Source organism: Panthera leo, chromosome C1, assembly GCF_018350215.1.
Source record: "Panthera leo isolate Ple1 chromosome C1, P.leo_Ple1_pat1.1, whole genome shotgun sequence".
NCBI lineage: Eukaryota > Metazoa > Chordata > Mammalia > Carnivora > Felidae > Panthera > Panthera leo.
The window spans coordinates 80,894,655-80,917,140 of record NC_056686.1 but is presented as its reverse complement, the minus strand read 5'-3'; the positions used below and the strand labels follow the sequence as shown (position 1 = coordinate 80,917,140).

The 22,486-nt window shown below is 41.0% G+C and overlaps 2 long non-coding RNA genes across 9 annotated transcripts in view; one reads left to right on the top strand and one right to left on the bottom strand.

The window, feature by feature from the left end:
• Positions 1 to 15,114, top strand: part of LOC122228095 — a 532,855-nt gene extending 517,741 nt beyond the window's left edge. For both annotated transcript variants that reach the window (XR_006206417.1, XR_006206415.1), the window contains one exon: positions 14,943 to 15,114. This is a non-coding gene — a long non-coding RNA (uncharacterized LOC122228095). The remainder of the gene's footprint in view (positions 1 to 14,942) is intronic.
• The window catches only part of LOC122228093, a 105,153-nt gene that overhangs the window by 10,591 nt on the left and 72,076 nt on the right, over positions 1 to 22,486 (bottom strand). For 6 of the 7 annotated variants that reach the window (XR_006206406.1, XR_006206410.1, XR_006206411.1 and 3 more), the window contains 5 exons: positions 18,102 to 18,467; positions 14,502 to 14,667; positions 3,522 to 3,602; positions 3,087 to 3,213; positions 1,584 to 1,675 (listed from right to left, as the gene is read on the bottom strand). This is a non-coding gene — a long non-coding RNA (uncharacterized LOC122228093). The remainder of the gene's footprint in view (positions 1 to 1,583; positions 1,676 to 3,086; positions 3,214 to 3,521; positions 3,603 to 14,501; positions 14,668 to 18,101; positions 18,468 to 22,486) is intronic. The other variant, XR_006206409.1, reaches the window with a different exon arrangement.

Below are 22,486 nucleotides of genomic sequence, written 5' to 3'. Positions count from 1 at the left end.
AAATAGGGAGAATTCTTGCACTGCTTAAGCATCCAATTCCTGGACTTCCTAGTATTATGAGAATACATGGTCTGCTTTTCTTCTGTTAGTTTGAATTGGGTTTCTGTCAAATGCAACCAAAACCTCTGATTAAGAAACATCTGCAGTATCCAGCACGGTGCTTTACACACACAGTATTATATGTGCATGATATGCTGCTTTAATTCCTCTGCTGCTTTCTTTGAAGAACATCTCCCTCTTTACCCATAATGCCCTCAAGGATATTATTCCCACACTTATCACTTTCCTCTCCAACATCTTGAGTTTCTCTACATATTTTGTTACTGCTTTCAGTGTGCCCGATAGCAAAGATTCATTATTTACATTTTTAAACACTTGTTGGTTTACAAAGCCCTTTCATATGCAATTAATCCTATGGGATCAGTCACCATAACTAGACTCTTCTTTTTTCAAATATCCCTCCCCCTCTTCTTTCCTATAGCTCTTACCTAGGTTCATCTCACCTGGATAATTGCACTTATTAAAATATATTCCATCTATGAATCCTGTCACTAAATTAAGCTTCCTAAAATGCCACTCTTGGCATGCCTCTTTTCTAGTGAAGAGTCAAAAATATCCCAGATAGCTTTTTAAAAAAAAACCCATCTTTTTTCCCAATTAATCCAATATTGTACCTCAATTGGCACCACTTCACTTATCCAAACTTATCATAGAACCAGATGGTTCTACCACTTACCAAGATCTATCTCTTATCAACTATGTGACTTTGGTCAACTTATGTCCCTGCTCTGAGACTCTGATGCCCCTACTGCAACCATGTCAATTTCTTTACCATCCCTTACTCGTCCTACACTCATTTCCTCCTGCTATATTTTTTATTTCAGTTATTTATTTATTTATTTTTTAAATTTTTTTTTATTTTTTTTGAAAAAGAGACACTGAGCACAAGCTGGGGGAGGGACAGAGAGAGCGAGACACAGAATCCAGGCAGACTCCAGGCTCTGAGCTGTCAGCACAGAAGCCGATATAGGGCTCAAACTCCCGGCCCATGAAATCATGACCTGAGCCAAAGTCAGATACTTAACTGACTGAGCCACCCAGGTGCCCCTTCCTGCTATATTTTTTAAAAAGCATTTTTAAGGCCTAATTTACATAATATAAAATTCACCTACTTTAGGTTTGTGATTCACTGATTTCTAGTAAGTTTACCAAGTCATACAGCCATCACCATAACCTAGTATTAGGCTACTTCTGTCACCCCAAGAAGATACATTGTGCTCATTTATAGTTAATCCCATTCTCATCTGCAGCCCCATCTTCTGTCTCTATAGATTTGCCTTCTCCAGACATTTGATATAAGTGAAGTTATAAACTACTTGGAATTTTGTGTTTGGCTTCTTTCACTTAACATAGTATACCAGGCTCATTCCTGCCTTCATCCTTTGTAGGTTCTGTATCACACCTTTCCCCTTCCTCTCTACCCACCCACATCCTTCATTGTTGCTGCTGCTGCTGCTGCTGCTGCTGCTGCTTTGAGGTACAATTAGAGAAACAGCACTTTTATAACATTATCTTAGACTCACCTCAATTCACAATTTCTATTGTATTCTGAATCTCCAAGGGGCCTCTAGGCTTCAGTTGTTCCTTAGTTGCTTCACACAGTTATCTTATTTTTCTTGCCGAGAAAAAAGAAAACTCTTTATGGAAAGTGTTAGACACACTTGGGAAATAAATAAATGTTCCTTGAAAAAAGTAATGAATTGGGTATGACTACCTAGACTTTTCTTTACCAAGAACACTTTCCAAGCACCATACTCAGGTAAGGCTCACTTTAAGAGATAATTCTTTTTGGGGGGCGGGGGGCACCTGGGTGTCTCAGCCAGTTAAGCATCAGACCTCGGCTCAGGCTCAGGTCATGGGATCGTGGGTTCGAGCCCCGCGTCAGGCTCTGTGCTGACAGCTCAGAGCCTGGAGCTTGCTGTAGATTCTGTCTATCTCTCTCTCTCTCTCTCTCTCTCTCTCTCTCTCTCTCCCCTTCCCCCACTCACATTCTGTGTCTCTCTCAAAAATAAATAAACATTAAAAAAATTTATAGAGAGATAATTAAAAAAAAATTTTTAATGTCTATTTTGGAGAGAGAGAGACAGAGCATGAGCGGGGGAGGGGCAGAGAGAGAGGGAGACACAGAATCCGAAGCAGGCTCCAGGCTCTCAGCTGTCAGCACAGAGCCCGACACGGGACTCTGAACCCAGGGTGCTCAGATCATGACCTGAGCCGAAGTCAGACACTCAACCAACTGAGCCAACCAGGCGCCCTAAGAGATAATTTGATTCAACTACAGAAGGGAAAGATCTAGTTGCATGACCTGCTAATGTCTATGCTGCTTATGCCAAAATCGCTTGCTAATGGACTGGACACAGACCACGGCTGTTCGAAACCTTATTCTTCTATCATCAATTTCCCCCATAAACTCTCAAATCTGGGGAACTGTCAATTCCTTGATCCAATGCTTGCTGATCAGTCTCTGCTGGCACCTTAGTACATAGCTACTATCTTGCATATGGTGGGTGCTGAACAAACATGTGTATAATGAATGAATACGTGAATGCATACATAAGTGACGTATTCAATTAAGCATGCAGGACCTGGCCTCAGCAATCTCAGGAGACCTAAATAGTCAGAAGCTAGTAGTAGCTTCGGTTAAGAATTCCACTTTGGACATTGCAAATGCTAAATAAAGATCCATACTTACTGCATGTCAGTTTGTCAGAAACATAAATAAAAATAAAAGAATTTAGCTATGGAGACATCATAGGAAGCAGTACAGACCCCAAATAAAAAGCAAGTGAAAAGCAAAAAATCATGATCTCCCTACTTTTCCAGGCTAACTCACTTATGCTTTAAGGGGTTGTTATAGGTCACTTCCTCTGGTTAACATTCCTTTCTATCCCACGTTTGGTCACCTTTCTACTTTTCTCTTATCATATTTAACCTTTCAACAAATACTTGTTGAGTACCTACTGCTTGCAGGCAATGCCCTAAGGGCTTGTGATACAGTAGTGAGCAAAAGCAGAAAAAAGCACCACCCTGCATTCATGGAGCTTCCATTCTGGTGGATCATAGGTCATCATGTTTTCCTGCTTCATTGTCTGTGTGCTGGCTCCCCAAAGGCCAGAAATCAATCCTGTTATATCCACAACATCAACTCAATGCCTGCAACACAGTGGAACATTAATGCATATTCGTTGAACAGTGTGAACACATGAGCTTTCATTTATTGAACATACCAATATCTCATTTAATCCTCACACTTGCCTTAAGAGGAACATATATACCCACCCTTGTATCAGTAACATCTTGCTGTCCTGGTTCAGAGAGGTCAGTTAATGTGGCCAAGGCCACGAGTAATTAAGCAAAAGATCCAGAATTCAAATGCAATTGTTTAACCCCAAAGCTATGTTCTGCTTTTCAAAACAAAAGGATAATATAAGAATAGTCAATAGGATGAGAATTCAGCTTACCTGGATTTGCACAGACCCGATGAAAACACACCTGACTTCCATCCAGCATTTGGAAGTTAATTCCAGAAGCAGCCACCTATACTGAGACAGGATAAGATGCCAATTATGAAGTCAGTGACAAGAGAACAGAACTGTTATGTATCCTTGAAAACTAATCAGCACCTCAAAAAAGTCATTTACCATTATATCCACGTAAGCCAGTGTATTTTCCTAAAATGTTTTGGTTACCCCAGTCCTAAGAATAAAAGCGATGGGAATTTAAAAATAAATAAATAAATAACAGCCATGTTGTTTGTCCCCAAACCTAAAAATGTTGAAGTTATCCTACGTGAAAAATGTATTGTTGTTATTTACAGTGCTATATTGTTTTCTAATTATTACATGTGTCTAAATCTCATTCCCCCAAGCCTGCAGAAAATGCAAGGTCCCCGTGGACATAAATTTCTCTTATCCTCTACAGCGTCTAACACGATGCTGGGTATAGACTTAGCTCAGGGTCTAAAAAATGGAGATAAATTTAGAAAATCTGGTCCAGGGATGACTGTCTTTTCTGTCAAATTTTGCCTCCCAAGATTGTATCCCGTTACTCCATATCATTGGGGACAACGCGAGTCTTTTGTTATATCTTCACATCATTTGAAAAGGCCACGTCAGTTATTCGTCTCCTCACATGTTAGAGAGAAAAGCAGGTTTTATTTTAAAATTAGCCTTGCTCCATTTCACGAATTCGCTAGAAAAGGTGCCTAAATTCACATAAATGGTGGGCTGAATCTGTGCCGATAGGAGAGAAAGAAGGCAAGTGTGTGTGCGCACTTGTGGGTGGCTGGGCATCTTCATAAACCCCTCAGCTCCTCGGGAGGAGCTCACAGTACGTGCCATGGAAACAGTGGTTACCATGGAAAGAATGTGCCATGGCGACGGGCTGAAGAAATGCCTACGTAAAACCAACTTACCATGTAACCTTATACCTTCCAGCATTTTAAAAAATATGACAGGATTAGAGCACAGTCCTCTGGGGAGTCTCAGCCCTCACAATGATCTTCCAAAACAATCTAGAAAGCGAGATGATAAACTGCAGGGCGTTGTGTACCTTGCTAAAGGGCCTGACAAGCAGTTGGGTGGAGAAATTGCCAACATCGTTTATCTACGGACTGCACTTCACACTATTAAATATTTCCTGTTAAAACCAACAAAGTATTACAAATGAAGAGAAAACATGGGTAAAATTAACTTAAAGGGAATGGTTTCCTGACTTACTGAGATCAGAATTGATGTGTTTCATCTAACTTATCTGTTAATAGGCTTTCTTGATGCCCTCGTGTTACCATAATCTCCAAAGCACTGGACAAACCAGTACATTTGTTTATCTTTATCACTCTTTGCTTACTAAAGAACTTGCTTTTATTAAAGAGATCAATCACCTGCACACAGTTTAATAGCCTGTGCAGTACATACAAGGTAAAAGGAAAAAAAGCAAAAAAGGGTAAGGGGTGAGAGCCCTGTTTTCACAAAGCCCTAAAAGCATTCGAGAGGCAATAAAATAAACTTTCGAGATATATCTCTATCTCTATATCTACACATATATATGAAATCTTAAAGGTAAAAAACTTGATTATCAAATTTAGTAATCTAAAACATTTCTAAATGGGAAAGTGAAGGCTTAAAAGCAATCAATGTGTCTATTCTGCACTCAATTTTGTCTGGTTACTTTAATATGCAGCCAAACGATGCTAAGTGGAGAGACGTGAGTACATTATGTGTCTCATACACGGCTCCTCTCCCTTGCTTCCACGGGAGAGCCAGACATTTGTGCCTCGCAGCCAGCCACGAAACCAGGAGTCCACCCGGGTTCAATGAGGACGTGGCATCCAAGGGCCACTGTCTTAGACCTGAGACACAAGGCATTGCTGAAATGCCAGTGTGTAGCTCACTGTCCACATTGCAGAGTGAAGGGATACTGGGCGGCTTTGCTCCTGAAACCGCTCTCCTTCCGACACTGAAGAACAACCCTATCCACAATCTCTTAGTGCAAGCAACATAATATCATATTTTATCTAGTCTTCTGGGATTAAAAATATTGATTGAAATTTTCATTGGAAGCTTTTCTTAAAAGACACTTTCTTCCAAACCTCTCTTTCTACTCCATTGCAAGTCAGCTATTTTTCTTGCCAAAATGCAGGAAAGCAATTAGGCTCAAGGGTTTTATAAGCTGCACCAGTTCAGGGCAAATCTATTGAACTTTGCTGAGAAATTCTTGTTCATTCACTGTGAAAATTTTGATGGTTTTATCCTCTTTCTTGATAACCACTTAGTTTTAGAAACCTGTGTAATGTGTGTAGTGCAGGATTTAAAGAGAGGCCATCCTAATTAAAGTGTTGTGATGTTAAACCGGAAGGTGCTAAACATATTCCTTTGATAACTGCAATTTCAAGCTCCAGTATATGTAGGAAAGAACTGAAGCTGAAATACAAAGGAAATTTAGCAGAGGCAGTGATGGCTAAGAGAAAATATTAAGCTGATCTGCAAAGTGCCTCGCAGGTTTTGAGAATAAAGCAGGAGGAAGTGAAGAGCTGAGCCTTCGTCTTCCATCGGCTGTCCCTGTTGCTGGTGATTACAGCCATCTTTCACCGAGAACATATGGCCGTGTTTATAGCCATCAGGCAGCATTTCACAGAGCTACGACACCATGTGTCCACCAACTAGCCTTCCTGATTACAGTTAATTAGAGAGGAGGTGGGAAGCATTTTTTAAAATGATATTAAAGCACAAGGACGCCCAAAGTTCCCAGGCCTGTTTGCAAGACCAGGTGACAAGAGAGAGACTGATAGGAAAAGTGGAAGAAGCCAAGAGAAGCGGACATTTTGCACAACACTTTCCCTAAGAAATGAGCCAAATACAACAACAGCAAAACAAAGGAAAGAAAGCGCATGAACACAGAGACAGGAGAGCCTCACAATGCACTGTGCAAGATGTTACTTGGGAAACCTGCTAAAGCAAGAAACTACCTGAAAGTCCCTAATGCACTTTTTCAGGGGACAAATTCCAAACCCAAACTACCATAACAGCATCTCTAAGAGTCACTCTGTAGTTAGCAAATCCAAGCTGCAGGGTGTTCAATATAAAATTACATAGGGCCCTATTATACGCTATTGAACCCATTTCATGGTTCAGCAATGCTGTTTGGTCTCCTTTTAACCTCAAAGTAAAATGCAAGGCAACCTATATCACCAGGTAAATACCTAGCATGATTTAAGAGCCTCAGCTTTTCAAAACTCCCCCGTTTGAACTTGCAGCATTTCCTCCATAAGCCCCTGGAAAACAGACTTGGCTGTGGAGGTTTCCAGAGGGAGTGCACTGGGCTCACAAGCAAACGAAAGCCTTAGTTTAGTAATTCTCTTCCTCCTATGGTTTACAGACTTCCCCTCCAAAGGGGTGGCTGTGTGTGGGTGTGTGTGCGTGTGTGCGCGTGTGTGGGTGGGTGTGGGTAGGTACCATTCTATCTATTACAGACACTTCTTCCTTTAGGCTCGTTTAAAAGTCTGAGAACACGTCCATTGGTAATTGTGTCATTTTTTTTCCCCTCTATTTCTCTGCTTTGCTGGAACTGGACCATAATGACATTAGATAGGTCGCATGATGGCAATTTAATGGCCTGAACTCAATCCACAGGTACATTGCTGTGGTCGCCTTGGGATCTGTTCTCATTGCTGCAACGTGACAGAAAATACCAGCAGAGTCAGAATGGATGGCTGACTGCACTGGTGAAGACAGAGCATCAGTGAGTGCAGAAGACATTGGCTCTGAAACCCCAGGGGCAGCCCAGCAGCTGCACCCGCACTACCCTACCCCTGCTGTTAACATGGAACACTTCACTCGGCAACATTCATTTACCATGTTCTCTGCTCAGCGCTGAGGGCACAGGGGCAAACAGAACGAACACACACAGGCCTGGCCCTCAAGTGGCTTATTGTTTCTCAAGGGAAAACACATAGGCATTCACATGAGCAAATGCACTAAAACACCAGAGACACCACTGTCATAGACCCACATACATAGTATAATAGTAGCACATAATAACAGTGGAGCCGAACTGCCTTTAAACATCCAGTATGGTTGCAGCAGGAGGTCGGGGAAGCATTTATGGTCTGGAAATTTAAGAGCCCGATAGTAAATCCGAAGCACATGTAATACTTTCAAAGGCCCATGTGAGTAAAGGGATGGATTCTGAACCTCCCTCAAAGAAAAAATATGAAGATTAGATTGAAGAAATTCCCTGAACATACTGAGGGAAAAATATATAAATTCAAAACGTTATAGGGGTTATACAATTAACTAAATACGACATCAAGAGCCCTGGTGAATGCTTCCATGTTTTAGGGAAATTGACCGTCTAATTTTTTTCAGGAAACCACACGATGGTGATAATCTCTTTCACAGGTTTGTTACAATCAGAAGAGATTGTGTGTGTCTGTGTGTGCATGTGTGTGTGTATACATACATATAACATATTTATATTTATATATATATAAATTTATATATATACATATATATTTATATTAAATATAAAAATATAAATTTATATTAAAATATTTTGTAGAATCTAGGGCACCATTACAGTATTAGTAGATGCTATTGTGGCTCTATTGCTTTTAATCCTGTTTTCGTGGTAGTTAACTCTAAAACAGAGGTCAACAAATTATGGCCCATTGGCAAAATCTGGACCACAGAGGGCCACAGCCATTTATGTATTGTCCAAGGCTTTTATGCTGTAATGGTAGGTTCTGTAGCTGGACAGGGAAAATATGGCTTGCAGAGCCAAAAATATTTACTATCTGGCCCTTTACGGAAAAGTTTGATGAGCCCTTTAAAAAAATCACGTGATATCAATCTACCTTTCCTTTTTTTTTTTTTTTTTTTTTTGACATTTGTGTTTTTTTGGCAGAAAACCGATTCTTAGGAAAAGTTCTGTGATCAGATAAATGGAAGACACTACATATTGTATTCCCCTCGGGGAGATTAAAAATGTACTTTGGCATATGAAAAACTTTAAGAAGTCCCGTATAAAAGAAACCTATTTAGATTCATTTCCCAAACTGAATGGGTTATGTTTTTCTCTATGAACATATATTAACAAATCTAGTAAATGAGGTGGATTGGCCACCGAAGAGCAACTCAGAGCCCACTTCTGTGCCTTCTGCAGCACAGAGGCCGCAACATTAAATACTTACAGTTCAGCCTGCCTTGTGCCTATCCTTGGCAGTGTTCCACAGCTATGGTAAGATGGGGAACCACTGGAGACAGGCACCCTTCCAAAATCAACAGGGGAGGCCTCACCTTTATTCTTTCCTGGCTGCCTTTGCCCTCCCCCTCTCCTCTTGGCCAGAAGTTAGCAGCGGAAGCAGCCACCATGTGCTTCTAGGACCAGTGAATGAAGGCAAAGCCTTACATTTTAGAGAACGGTGGAGCACAAAGATGGCAAAAGCCTAGGTCCTCGACTGCATCACTGAAATACTGCTCTAAGCCAGAGCTGCCTACTCCTGGACTTCATACCACATCGAATAAATAAACACTTTCTGTTTATGGCAGTGTAGGGAAGTACTTCTCAGGCTTTAATATGTGTGCAAATCACCTGGGGATTTGTTTCAGTGCAAATTCTGATTCAGTAGATGTGGTGTGGGGACCTTCCCCACCTCCCAGGTGATGCAGAGGCTTGTCTGCGAATCACACGTTGAGTAGCAAGGTGATAGGGTTTTCTATTCTTTGCAGCAGAATACCGTCATAACTGATAGGTCCTCTGGAATTCATCTTGCAGGGAGAACACTTTGGGAAATTCTGAAGGAGGCTCATCATAAGCTCCCTATTTTCATGAGGCATTTAGAAGGGAGAGTCCACCTACCATACCATTCAAAGGATTTGGACTTCCTTCCTGCATCATTTCTCATACAATATATTTCTCAGTATGGACCATGAGGCCGTGCAAATCTACAGTGAACCACTGTGTGAGGAGGTGATACTTTCCACACATGTCCTTGGTAATAATGAAGAGATAATAATGAAGAGATTATTCTTTGAACGTCATATAGAATTATAGAGTCCTTTAAGATTTATCCGATCCTTTATTTATAGGTATGGGATCTAATGGCAAGAGAGGCCAACTGATTCCCCAAGTCACACAGGAAGTGGAGTGGGGAGGGCAGGGCTGGGTGGGAGTGCACCTGCTCATCAAGGTCTCCGTGCATGGATCCGTCCGATATTATCTCCCACTTTGCACAGAGAACATTTTCAAAAGAAACCGTGGGCTCCTCTGTAAAAGTGTGCCCCTTATATCACATATACATGACATACCAAGAGGAAAAGATCAAGTTCACATTTCCAGACTCTTCCTGCTCCCTGTGTATTAAGTGACAGCAAAGCCAGCCGTTTCCCTTCTCATCATGATTAACCCAGAGCGTTGGCAAATCCCCAACCTATTTAGAGATACAGATCCGCGAGGGAGGCTTTCCTCATTCTTTCTCTAAAATGTAGCTCCACTTGACCTAATTGGGGTTTGGGGAGATTCCAACTCTCACTTTTTTTCATTTTTCCAAGTTAAACCATGGGTTTGACAATGGGGCGTGTGAAGTATTTCCTACCGTCTTTATTAATTAAAGGAAAAATTTTCATCTTAGAGTCTTGAGAGTTTTAAGAACAAATGAAAAGTGGAGGAAATTCAGGAAGGGCTAAAATAGCTGAAATGTTCTATTTTTTCTTTTTAATAATTGGTGCTAAAGAAGGAATATGGGCTTTAGATTTTAAACGCTATCATTGAAAGCAAGAAGGTAGCTTCTAAGTGTTTTGACATGCAGAGGAAGGGATCAGGGACCAGCCGGCAATAACTTTGTCCTGCTCGTGTGTTTGATCCCACACACGATCCCCATGCCTATGCTCTGCCTGCAGGCTTTTAACATAAAGTACTGCTCCTTCATTCTGTGGCTCTCCCTGCTCATTGGGTTCGTTAGGATCCTTGAATTAGTCACCAGTCAATTTTATTTTAAATTTGTATGATAATCTGGTTTCAAAGCTTAAGTAACTAAGGTCAGATTTAAAAGGTGATTTCCTCAAGGCCATAAAGCCAGACCATTGCATTCCCTAAAAATAGCCATCAAAACTTCTAAATCTTTGTCCTTGTCAATGATTTGAACACAATTTCTGTTCCAAGGACTCTAATGTGACACTAGAGTAAGCATTTACCTACCCAGGAAGAAGTTGCATAGTCCAGAAGGTCCACAGATCTGGATTTTAGACTCAGCTCAGACCCTCACTGGGAACCCAAGCAAGCCGTTTATGCTCGGAGGTTCTTAATTTTATTATCTGTAACCTAGGGATATAGGGCATATGATTATCTTACATGGTATTATGGGTTAAATTGCATCCTCCAAAAAAGACATGTTGATGTCCTAACACCCCTGTGCCTATGAACATGACCGAATTTGGAAATAGGATCTTGCAGATGTAACCAAATTAAGATTAGGTCATTAGAGTGCGCCCTAATCTAATATGACTAGTGTCTACATAAGAAGAAGAAAATGCCATGAGAAGACAAACAAAGGGAGAACCATGTGACCAGAATAGCAGACAATGGAGTGATATAGCCACAAGCCAAGGAATGCCAAGAGTTATAGCCACCTCCAGGAGCTAGGAAGAGGCAAGGACGACTTCTATGGAGAGTCTCAGGAGGAACATGGCCTTGTTGACCCTTTGATTTGGAATTTCTAGCATCTAGAACAATAAGTTTCTGCTGTTTTAAGCCACCAAGTTTGTGGTACTTTTTTAGAGCAGCCTAAAGAAACTAATACACATGGTAAAAGTTACTTTGCAAATGTGATTAAGATTCTTGAGGTGGGAAGATTATCTTAGATTATCTGGGTGAACTCCATGTCATTACAAGTGTCCTAAGGGCCCTTATGAGGGGGATATTTTGAGATGTGAGATATGAGAGGAGAATCTGAGTCATAAAAGGAAGGAGATGTATGACAATGGAAGCAGAGGACCAGAGTCAAAAAGAGATTTGTCAGAGATTTTAAGATGATATGGTACCAGCTTGAAAGATAGAGGAAAAGACCATAAACCAAGGGATGCAGCAGGTCCCTCGAAGCTGAAAAAGACAAAGAAACAGACTGCCATCTAGAGCCTATGAAGGTTTGGGGGCACCTGGGTAGCTCATTTGGTTGAACGTCTGACTCTTGATTTCAGCTCAGGTCATGATCCCAGAGTCATGGGATCGAGCACTGTGTTAGGCTCCACGCTGAGCATGGAGCCTGCTTGAGATCCTTTCTGTCCCTCTGCCCTTCTCCTGCTCATGCGTGCACTCTCTCTCTCAAACAAACAAACAAAAACTTAAAAAAAAACAAACACTTATAAAAAGGTTGGGGGAGGAGTCTATAAAGATTTCATAGCCTGGCTAGCACCTTGGTGAAAATCATTTTGGACTGTCCTCCAGAAAAGTAAGATTATAAATTCTTGCTGTTTTAAGCCATTATGTGTATGGCAATTTGTTATAGCAGCAGTAGGAAACTAATACAAGATAAAAATTTTCCTGGTTAACCCCTAAACTTGTTTTACTAAAGACAAAGCTAAAAAAATGTTTAAAAACCAAACACTTATTTTAGTATTGTCATGGTTCTAATTAATTTTAAAGATATACTAGGTACTCAGAACCAAACTGTTAAATGAATGGATAAACAAGTGAATCGAAATAGTTTTAATTCTACAAAGACACACTGACCAAATTGTGTTTAACAGTAATTCTGAAAGGGCAAAGAGCTTATAATAACAGCTTCTCCAATACATAGCACAGTGGCTTTCCTAAATACAAGTCTTCTCTAAACGTTCCTTTACTTGATTAATCAAAAACAAAGAAGGTCCTGGGTGCATGGGTAGCTCAGTGGGTTAAGTGTCCCAGTCTTGATTTCCACTCAGGTCGTGATCTCACAGTTCATGGGACCGAGCCCCACATTGGGTTTATGTGGAGCCTACGGGATTCTCTCTCTCTCCCTTTCTCTCTGCCCCTCCCCCACTTTCTCTCTCTTTCTCTCTCTCTCTCAGAATAAATAAGTGAACGTTTAAAAATTTGTAGAAATTTAAAAAATTAAACACACACACACACAAAGTTCCTAGGAAGACCACATAGCCACTGGGATTGAAAGAAGGCAAGAAAAGGGTCCTGAATAAGTTCTTCCCTAGAGTATGCCAATATCCCTACAATCCTCACCCACTGAGAATATCAGAGTTTACAGAATGTGACCAGTTTCCTTTCCAGTAACTTTACTTCTTCAGATCACTCCTGATGCCTACTTAGCAGCTAGACTCTTCCTTATAAATAGCCATGTTTTTGGCACATTAGGGCATTTCCCCTCTCAGGACTGGAGACAGATGTTCAAAGGATGATCCTAGCTGACAAAGCAACATCTGGCATTTAGCGTCTTGCTGTGACTGATTGTCTGATATATCACCCCAAAGTGAGGAGCAGCAGAGCCCTAGAATGTGAAATGGATCGTGTAGTGCCAAAGCTTCACTAAATGTGGAGACTTTGTATGTCAGAGCAGAGGGGAGAAAGAAAAAAAAACACACTGTAGTAAACCATGATCAGTTTCATGACTCCAGAAGCCAAACCTAAGTAAGCGTCAAAAAGTTTATGTGGGAGCCATTTGAGAGATACAAAAAAAATGTAAGTAAAAGGCTTGCATAAAAATATGTTACTATCTGGTTGTTATTCCTAAAGCCAGTAGCAATGGTCTGGCTACTTGGCTTTGGTCAAAACCATATATTTTGTGATTCAAGACACAAAAGGTCTTTTTCCACTGGAGTCACCCGCATGTGATGTTAGAAAGAGATGTAATCTTGGGCAAAGTACTTCATCTGCAACTTAGTGTCCAAATATGCAAAAGTGGGTTCATTTCTACCTTATTAGATGGTCATGAGAATTATTTGAAATAACTTATATAAAGTGCTATCCTAGCATCTGGCACAGAATTATGTTCTTAAATGATGAACGTTTATTGATCAGTTACCATGTGGTGGATGGGCACTGTGCTAAGGGCTCTGGCTACGTTATGGAAGGTAACAGAGTGTGGTGGTTCCAAGCACAGACTGCCTGGGCTCCTATCCCAGCTCTACCATTGACTTTTTATACAACCTTGGGAAAGTAACTTAACTTCTGTGTGTGTCAGTGTCCCCATCTCTGAAAGCAGATAGTGTTATATCAACTTCACAGATTTGTGGTCAGAAATAAATAAGCAGACATGTTCGACGAACTTATTAACAGTGCCTGGCACATGATAAGCATCTATAAGTGTTAGTTAATATTATTATTGCCCCTTTAATCTTTGCAACCCTTTGCTGTTGATACTGTCATTAGATTTATTTGGTCAACAAAGAAGCTGAGTTGAGACAGTCTAAGTGAGCTGTGGAACCAGGATTCAAGTAAGGTGGTCTTGCACTTGGTCCAAAACTGGAGGCAATTAAGTGATGCTGGAAGCCAGAGCCACCAAATCTTTTCTGACCTTTCCTCCACCCTTTCCAAAATGAACTGACTTTATGACTCTGGCGAACTTCTTAAGCACTCTGTGTCACATTCGTATAATGGGGAAAATATTGATGCCTCATCAGGTGATGAGGATTTAATAACATGACCCAACAAATTCCATATCACAGAGCCTGGCACATAGAAAGTCCTCAATATATGTTAGCTACCATAATAAATAACATTACCAAAAGCCCTGAAGGCTACCAGTCATTTTGTGCTGTACTACCTTTTGGGGAAAAAAAATGCAACCAAGTTTTAATTCTCAGTGCTTATCGAGGACATTTTCCTCACTGTGACATTGTCCTAGGACTTTTCGTAACAGCAGTCTGATTAGCTCTGGAAAAACACCTGGCCTTGGGAAATAGTCTTTGTGTCTTGCACTGATGGACAACACCTGGACCTTTTCTAAGGCTTACCTTGGACTGGGTTTGATGATGAGCAAAGTACCAGCTTGGTCAATGCAGAAATAACTGCTGCTGCTGGCAAACAAGTGACTTTACTGGTCCTGGAGTATTCACTAGTGTAGACCTGGTGGATGGAAACTAAACAGTAGTAGGTGACATCATGGTACCAGGCAACTGGCTGGAAAAGGAAAATCGTTCAAGGTTAAGCACAGGGTGGGGACTATTGGTGATAAAGCAGCACAACCTCCATGGGGGCAAATTGTATTCTCTGAATCATTAGTATAACTCTTGTACTTTTCACACAGTGTCTAAAATGATGGTGGGATAATTGATTTTGCATTAGCGATTTCGAGCATAGTATGTAAGAAATATTACAAGCCTACTCCCTAGTTGCTTGCCAAAGCAACCTTTAGAAACTGATAAGAAAACCTATTCTTTTTTTTTTTTTTTAAGCTCAACAAAGGCCCTTCGTATCCCAGATACTGCAGAACAGGACCAGCCCCTCCTCACAGGTTGGTGGTACCCTATTAACTCGGAGTTGTTGGCTGTGACCCGTCAAGTAAGTATTCATCGAATTTGTCAGGTTTGGGGGCAGAATACCCAAAACCTGGGTGGTGGGAGTGGATCTAAGTAAACCCAAAGTTGGCTAAAATAGAGTTCTGTTGTTTCTGTGTGGCAAATAGTTCCGCAAGCAAGTGTCCAGAGACACCTTTACAAATTGTGAGAAATGGACACCCAGAGAGCATCTGTCTAGAGTGATGTGAGCAGATGCAAGTCTATGTCACCATTACTGAAGTCCCTCTCCTCTCTCAGAGACACTTTAGAATTCGGGAGGCTTCAGGGGTGGAAGCCATCACTCTCTAGCTTGTCACGTTTGCCCCTAAGATCCCAAATTTCCAAGCCACTAGTAGTCCCTGCAGGACTGATGCTCTTATCTGCCCTACATGAATACTGTGGTAGGACTGGAAGCACCTTGTGTGGGGTCCAGCCTTCCTTGGAGCATCTTCCCCTGTGGAGCTCAAAGCCCTTGTGATGCAAAGAACACGCCCCTCGTCCCTGACCTGATCTCTGACTTTGCTGCTTCTCAGAGACAGCTTCTCTTTTGCCTCTTTCACCATACGGCTGGGTGTGGGAGGGTAGAGCCTTCAGGAGACTTGGTAGTTTGACATTTTCCCCAAAACATGCCTCTGAAAACTTCTCCTGTTAGGAGACTTCCACATCTAGGAGCAACTTATTCCATCATTGAGCACCTCTGACTGTTTCTAAAGTTGAATCCCTGTCTTTTACCCACTGGTCTCAGTTGAACCCTCAGCAGCACCCTGACAATGTCCAACCTCAGAATAGTGAGGAAAGTTCATCCAGAGTACTGCATAGTAATGACTGCTATTGGCACCACAGTCATGGGGTTGGGTTAATTCTTGATATCTGACAGGAAACCCAGTGGCGCCATTAAGAATTGTCAAGGCTGGATGAATCCATCTTCTAAACTATAATCCTTCAAAAATTTGGAGCCCTTCTTCAGGCAGAACAACACCAGCTCCTTCAGAAATTTATTTCATGTCCCAACTTAAGTTCTCTCACAACATTGTTGTTGTTGTTGTTGTTGTTTTCTGAGCAAACGCCACTGTCCCCACCTCCCTCTTAAGATAGAGGATACAGAATTTATCACAAAAAATGTGAAGATGACTATGTGGGAAATGCTGGATGATGAGTCTCCCACCTGCAAAGATAGTCCAACAAAAGGAAATGGACTATAAGAAGACAGCAGACGTGATTTGGATACAATAAAGAACTTGTGAATTTACTTTTAATTCAGTAAGCTTTAGGCCTGCATGCCTTCAAAAAGTCAATCTTTCTCTTCCTTCTCCTACCACTTCTTTACTACACTAATGCCAACTATTTTTTTAATTTGAGGTGGCATCTCTTCCGGGCAGACTTCCCTAACTCCTTTAGTCAGGGTTGGGTGCTCCTTCCAGACTCCCGCCACACCTGTGCATGTCCCTGTCAAAGCACCTTCCACCTGCTTTAGATTGTCTGCTGAGTTGACACCCCTTCAACTTGATGGCTGGTGCCCAAGACACTGAATTATCGGACTTTTAACAATGCCTGGCACCAAAGAGGGGTGAAAAATATGTATTGATAGCAAATCGAGTGCTAAAACACTGGAATGAAAACCTGTGGAACAATCTGGGAAGGTCTCCCAGCATTCATCGAAGGCATGAAAGCTGATAGGTGTGTGTCCCTTGGGATTATCCTTCCACTCATTTACTCATCATTTATAACTAATGTGTGAGGAGAGCTTTGCCCCAGGCATTCCATACAGAGGATGGAGTCACATGTCTGGTACAGAACGATGACACCAAACAGGAGCAAAAGACAAAATCTCTACTGATTGCCAGTCATCTGATAGAGACCTTCACCAGCTAAAGCCCTTCTAGACTGGGATTTCTATGGTGGCCAAGGGATTTACAGTAATGTGGCTATAACAGAAATGAAAGAGGCTAGTGTGGAGGAGGTTTTCTGAGAATGGCTTTCGGGTTACAGGAGCATGGGTCAAGAGGAGTACACGGGATGGGGCTGGGCTTGCTTCTAGGTGCCCTCAGCTCCCCTTCTGGGCTGTCTGCACAAGGCAGGGCAGGGACCACACTGCGCTGCTCTGATGGTCAGGCAGATAGAGCTACAGGGCATGATCACAATCCCAGAAGCACAGGACTGAGAGGTGTGGCAATAAAGGAAACTGGAATTCTAGAGACAAGAAAAAATAAACCCACTCAAGGAACCATCTCAACTAATCGGCTACTAGGCTCTGTTTGCAGAGGTGACATCATTGACAGTGCTTACAGGCAGAATAAGGCCAGATTTGCCAAGGGACATGTGTAGGCTTCCAAGCCTTCTAATCCCTCCTCAGCCACACCCAAAAATAAACTGTAGGAGGAAAATTTTATTTGGCATAATCGGATATTTTTGTCTTGCTTACCTAAACTGTCACAAGTGGTTGGTTAAAATAGCATAAAATGAGTGCTGTTTTATAAGAAAAAAAAATTTTTCAGAAATTCCAAATAGGTAAATATCTTTTTTTTTTTCCAGTTTCCTAAGGTCTTTTTTTGTAAAAAGCAAATTAAACCTATTTGAGGTAGGGCCTGAATGCTATTCAATTCTGTTGGGGCCCTTTACTCTTGGCTGTGGCTACAAAAGAAGATTCACAGTAAATGGGCCTGTGGGGGTGGCTGCCATTTACCCCCATGTTTTCATAAATGGAAGCAGCCAGGCAAAGAGCACAGCTGTCATCATTTTCCACACAGGCACCGGGGGCTTGGGAGCTACTTGAGCAAGGGCCAATATGACAGGCAGGTTTTCTCACATAGCAAATCTAAAATTTTATTAGCAACAATTTGGACTGTTCAGGCAGGTTCAATGTCTTGTGTGTATGTGTAAAAATAGATCCGTTCACTCTTCCTGCATTCACCTTGGCTGTTTCTCACGTCTAAAACTAACCTGTAATAGGCACCCACTGTTCCCTCATATTTGCAATGGTCAGTGATCAAAAGAAGATTGGAGCTGACCAGATGTAAAATGAAAGATTCACCAGATAGACCAGAATGAAAGACTCACCTGGAGCGGAAATCTGAAAGGTTTGTTTACTTAGTCTTTCCCCCGCGTGCATCTTTGTGTTGCAGATTCCAATTGGAGTGGAAATGCCAGGTTGCTTGGAGAGAAGGTTGTCCTTGTAATGTGTCTTGGCCAATTGGAAATTGGCAGCATTTGTGCTCTCTTGAGAACATTTTCTTGCCAAGCTTCTAGGACATTTCCCAAGACCAAGTGGATTGGCCAATTGGACAACATTTCACCAAGCACACAAACTTCTCATAGTGCGATCCAGACTTTTCAGAACTCTGAATTGTTAGCAAAGTAGACAAAAATAATTGAGCTTCATTCTTCCCCAGCCAGGTTCTTCCAAATGTCACCATCATGGTCTCCCTAAAAGCAAAAAATGACACAAATTCGCTCTAAAGTAAAGCTAATTAAGAGATACACCTACATTTAGAGGAAAAACAAAAATGCAGAGGAAACCACTTTTAACAGATAAACCAAAAATTCAATTGCGGTTCTTATAAGAACTTAACCTTTTGTTCAGGATCAGTTATAACATCATTAACTTTATCCAAAGAAAATATATTTATCTTGGGTGCAGAATAGAAAAGGTCAGGTACGAGATTCCAAAACTTTAAAAGAAAAAGATACATCTCTAAATTACTAAGAGAATTCAACCTTTTGGAAAAACATTTTATATTCATTAAGAACCTTTTTACTGTGGGGGAAAATTCACCAATGGTGAGAATTATGTGTGTTCAGTTCACTCAAGCTCTCCTAAAATCATGGTGTTGATTCATGTGTAATTAAAACACCCTTGGAAAATGTTCTACAGCCTGTGTTGGGGGGGGGGGGGGGGGGGGGAGGGCGGTCATTAAATAAATTAGATTAATTATGATTTTATAAATGCAATTGTACATTAAATAAAATATCAAAAGCGAATCCAATCACAGCTGTTCAGAAGGATTTTTGGCTGAAAAACTTCACTTATCACCAAATAATATAATTAGGCAATTACCAAGTGACAACTGAGGGATGATTATAGCATCAAAGCAAAAGGGCAAGTCTTAAACTCCCAGAGAAGTCACTCCCAGTCAGACCACAATAAACCAAAGAGGATATTTCTTGCCTGATTTTGTCTGACTTCCTGGTCAGCAATAGGTAAGCAATAGCTTTTTAGCAAATGGTGCTTAGACCCACACTCAAGATATGCATTAGGCACATTGGGCACAGGACCAAGGACCTGCAATAGTTTCAAGGGCGTATGAGAATGTTTTCATTTACTTTAGAAGCATAAGAAAAAAAAAAATGAACTTCTAGTCAAAGAAAACGTTTTAATATATAGTATTATTACATTCGTCTAGATACTATGGCAGCCATAAAATACAGTTTTTACTTTTATTTTTAATGAAGCAAAGGGCCCACAAAGGCAAAAGCATCTAGAACTTATGAATTGATTATGTGGCCCTGCTGAGACCCTTCCCATAGGACCACATAGCAAGTAAGCTGCCTTAGTGAGTGGCAGGAGCCAGTTGGGTGTCAGAGGAAAGAAGAAAGAAAGGCAGGTTGCATAGGGGAGAGGGATAGATTGGGGTGTGTTCATAAGGCCAAGAGGATGGTAAGGTTGGGTTTGTAGGGCCACATGAAGAGCTCTGTTTCCCAAAAGGGTAACAAGGCTGAGGTTGTATGAATAATCCCAGCAGCTCTGTTTTCTTCACCACTGTGTCCCAAGTTCAGATATGACACCTGGTTCATAATAGGCACTAATATTTGAAAACATTTAAATAATTCTAGGGTGTAGCATGGAAACTACTGGCAGAAACAAGACAGAGATACGTCCCTGTCATGCAATTCTTTACCCCATTTCTGTAATGAATAGCACCAGCCTGTACTGATTCCTCAATGATACGCTTACTTCTTTGATGTCCATCTATATCAATGCTTCCTCTAGCTGAGAATAAATTCCCACTGTGGCAGGCGAGGCAGTGGGTACAGCATGGATCTCAGTTTAAGGCTTGACTCCTTCACTAAGCAGCACTATAATTTTGAGAAAGTTCTTTATCCTCTCTAAACCTCAGCTGCCTCCTGTATAACATGGATATCTGTTCCTACATCAGGTGGCTATGAGGATGAACTGAGATAATAATGTGTCAGGTGCTAAGCCCAATGAGTGATACATGGTTAGGGTCTAATGATACGATTTCCTTTTGTGTCAACTATTTATTACCTTGCATATAACCACACTTAGTAACATTTTTTACTAATATTCCTGGAATCTACCCCTAAATATTTGTAGTTAACTCATTTTCCAGCGAACTCTTCACCAAAGGCAATGCTAGGTTCAAGAGTGAGGATGGATGGAAGCCAGACAGCAGCTTGGTAATGCAACTGAGAGTGGACCTTAAACATCTCTGGAGGGATGATGAGATGGACAGAGTATTGGTTGGTGGATGTTTTGACAAGCTACTTGGGATGAGAGATACGGAGACATGAGGAGGAGGTAAGAAGACCAAGTGGCCTGGCTAAGCTGCCTCCACATGTGGGTGGGTCTCCAGAGCCCATGTTTTGTGGGGATACAAGTCTAGGGCCCAAGCTGGGCAGTAGAGGACACCTGAAGGCTGCCACCAAGGGCATACCTGCTTCTCGGTCCTTCCTCCATGAGTCATCCTAGCTTCTAAGTAGACACCACACACACATTTTAAAATTTTGCTTTGAGGGGCACCTGGGTGGCTCAGTCGGTTAAGCATCCGACTCTTGGTTTGGGCTCAGCTCATGATCTCACAGTTCATGGGGTCAACCCCTGCACTGACAGTGCAGAGCCTGCTTGAGGTTCTCTCTCTCTCTCTCTCCCTCTCTCTGCCCCTCCCTTACGATCTCTGTCTCTCTCAAAATAAATAAATAAACTTAAAAATATGTTAAGTAAATAAATAGATAAATAAATAAGTACTTTTATTTGAAGATGTGATAAATATTTGCTACCTGGGACAGTCTCAGCCTAGCCCACTTGGAGGGAGCAATGTATCACAATCCCTGCTACCTGCTCCTCTCCTCAGCTCTCCCCCAGCCCTGGTTCCCTCAGCTTTATATACATCATCATTTTCCTTTCTTCTGGTATCCCTCCTGAGCACCTTTTACTCCTCCTTTCATTTCTTCATCTTCAATAAATTCACTCAAACGCATTAATATGTTTGAACATGTATTATTTAATAGTATATAATACTATGAGATACTTTGCCAGGCAGAAAAAAGGGATGCTGTGTATTTTTTTTTGTCAAATTTTACTTTATTCTTTTAACTTAACATTTAAAAAATGACATAAATGACATATCACATTATATTAGTGTCAGGTATACAACATAATGATTCAAGGTATTTAGATATTGTGAAATAATCACCACAATAAGTCTGGTTAAAATTCGTTGTCATCAAATACAGAGGCTCTGTATATTTGAAACAAGGTTTTAATCTTCTCCCTGAGGAGATATTTAAGACGCTAACCTAAAAGCATGGATGCCATTATTCCACGCCAAGATCTGATATCTGCTGTCTAATTTATTCACTCATTTGTTTATCAAAAAAAAATTTATTGAATACCTACTAATTGCCAGGCAATGCTTTAGGCTGTCCAATAGGGCATTGAACAAGACAAGTCTTGTGCAGGAAAAGACAGATGTATATATAGTGACCAGTGGAGGTAAGTGCAAGGAAGAGAAGGGGAGCGAGTATAGGGACACGAGCCACACCTTTACACAGTGATGCAGTTAAAATGCCACCTATTGGCTCCTTATATCTTCTAGCCCCATCCACTGTTTTTAGACAGGTAGTATTTCTAGCAATTACAATAAGCAAATGGAATACTGTGATCTGGGGGCTTTATAAGGCACATCTTCATTAGTTTTAAATTCTTCTGCTTTATGTATGAAATTGTGGTAAATTTGTTCACTTCAGAAAGTGTTCCACAATTATGCTGTGTCCATTTGAACCCTTTAAATGAAGCCAATTAAGTCCTATTTGCATTATTATTTCTGTTATAGACAGATGATTGAGTTTTATCAATTTCTCTCCTAACAGCCAAATCATACATGTACCAATTAGACTTAAAATCACACTTTCTCTTCCCTTGTTTTATTGTTAGCCTCTTCTTGGCCTTTCTCAGGTACTAGTAACAATTACTTTTGAAAATATTATTACTTTGGTAAGTTTATAAATAATTTTTTGCTCCCTTGTATGTATTCCAGATATTTAAGCCATAAATTAATTGGGTTTATTTTCACATTCTGGTCATTTCCACAAGAATCCTCCTCCTAGTCTTTATAATGTAGAATTTGTACCGTAGAAGACAACCTTAATGCCCTCTGGCCCAGTCACTCCACCTGCAGTAAAGACTTCTGAGTTATTTTGACAGA